The following is a 2,629-nucleotide window of genomic DNA, read 5'->3' on the forward strand; positions in this document are numbered from 1 at the left end:
AAAAGGAAAGGAGAAAGTATAGAACACGTGCACTTGTCTCACGATATAATAAATACCTTAGTTACAAGTGTTTCCAAGGAAAACATATTTTAATATATAGTAAACAGGAGTAATATTTTATACGTATTATTTGGATTCATCGGACTACTGTTCTCATCTTGAGTGTGATTTTTATGACGTTTCGGTCGATATAACCGACTTTCCTCAGTGTATCTTGTCGGACTCGGGAATGTCGCACTCGTACTCGGTAATTTTGAGCAGAACCCTTTATTTATTTCATGAGGGTATTGTGATAATGTTCTGTCAACCATGACTTGATACATGTCCTAAGTAATTCGCAATTGTATTTTCTGTTGCCGATACTGGGGATTGAACCTACAATCTTCAGAATAATATCACCTTTTTACAATTGATTTTCAAGTCCGATGACAATACGAATAATCAATCCCCTTCTCAAAAATTCAGAAACGTCACAGCATTTTACAGTAAGCATAGAAGTAATATATTACCAGATACTGTTTTATGGTTTGATATATTAGTTCTATATATTACCAGTTGTATCAATATTCATACAGAATTACTTATGTAGATATATGATAGACTTTACATGGAAACGCCGACGTTAATATAGTATATTACGAAATGTACACTTTTAAAATAGAAGAAAGTTTAACAGAAGAAAAGCATGAAATTCGAATTCGAATTAGAAACTCGAAACCGTCATTACAATTTTCCGATTCACATGCGAATTTCACCCCACTGTCTCTTGTTTTAATTCGTCAATAACTGCACGGCATTAAACAGGAGGTGTTAATCGATTCTTCAAATTAGAGACGGCGTAAGAAATATAAAGTCCACAGGAAATGTCAGTTGCATGTACATTGTAGCAAGAGTTGTTTTAGGAGCGCACGTACAGCACCGACATTACACACACACGCGCGCGTATATATATATATATGTGTATATATAACTACTTCATTTACTCACATAAATTTAATATACGAAAGTATAGATTTATGCGTAAACTTTAAGCATTTACTTCAAAAGTGCTCAATACGTAGGTAGAGCTAGTTAGTAATTTATAAAATATATATGGCGATTAAGCTACACTGAATATTCTGCGTTTCATCCACTATAGGATTCTTCAGGCTTATGCGCGAATTTTGTGGTTGCTTCTTGTTTTTATATATATTGAGGATTTCTAGTTAGCCAATCAGTGTAGCTTAATCGCCATATATATTTTATAAATTACTATGTGTGTATATATATATATATATATATATATATATAAAATAACAGGACTACCCGGCGTAGCTCGGGACCATATAAAACAATGAGAAACATGAAGATGATTTTGAACATATATGCTAGTCTTAAGACAAAGGACATTTTTTGTCTATTTATCATTTGCTATATCGAGCAAAAGAATATTTTATCTACCCTAAGACAGATATTTAACAACCTATGTATTGAAATAACTTTACACTTCCTATGAAGGGTTATGTAAAACACCCATTTAAAATAATTGTACCTACCCTCAAACAGATAATGTAATTACATGCATGAAGCAGCTAAACGTACTCTCGACAGGTATTGCACACCATATATAAACTAATTTCTATTCCCACTAACGCTATCATAATTAAAAAAAAAACTTAAGTCGCTTTTAGAAGATGGATTAATTCTTGAGAATTTCATCAGATTTCGTGTTCTGAAAAATTCAATTTTTGTTTTTTTAATTGTTGGATGAAAGTACAGAATAGTTAATAAGATATCCCCCATACCCTATATAAAGAATGACTGTCTAAATAAATATGTTATTATTTCAGCACGGTCCGTATTGTATATAAGTCATTTTTTTATTTATTAAATTGTAAGGTTAAAGCACAGAATAATGGCAAAAGAGTCTCCTCTTATTATATAAAGAGTATCGTTCTAAATAATAACATTATTATTCTAGCATGATCCGTCTACTGTACAAGTCATGATTTGTGTATTAAATTGTTAGATGCATGTACAAAATTAATACAAAACAGCCTCTTGTCCACATTATTAATGGCTTTCTAAATGATACTGTCATTATATCAGCACGGTCCGTATTCCGTAAAACTTTTCTCCCCACTTTTTTCCTATGAAGGGTTATGAAAATAATAATAAGTGTACCTACTCTCAAACAGATAATGCAAATGCATATATGAAACAACTAAACGTACTCTCGACAGGTATTGCACACCATATATAAACTAATTTCTATTCCCACTAACGCTATCATAATTAAAAAAAATAAATTAAGTCACTTTTAGAAGATTGATTAATTCTGGAGAATCATTATTATTTCAGCAGATTCCGTGTTCTGAAAAATTCTATTTTTGTTTTTTTAATTGTTGGATGAAAGTACAGAATAGTTAATAAGATATATCCCATCCCCTATATAAAGAATGATTGTCTAAATAAATATGTTATTATTTCAGCACGGTAGGTATTGTATATAAGTCATTTTTTTATTTATTAAATTGTAAGGTTAAAGCACAGAATAATGGCAAAACAGTATCCTCTTATTATATAAAGAGTATCGTTCTAAATAATAACATTATTATTCTAGCATGGTCCGTCTTCTGTACAAGCCATG

Source organism: Euprymna scolopes, chromosome 4 (assembly GCF_053919585.1).
Source record: "Euprymna scolopes isolate OS-2025 chromosome 4, ASM5391958v1, whole genome shotgun sequence".
NCBI classification, from domain to species: domain Eukaryota; kingdom Metazoa; phylum Mollusca; class Cephalopoda; order Sepiida; family Sepiolidae; genus Euprymna; species Euprymna scolopes.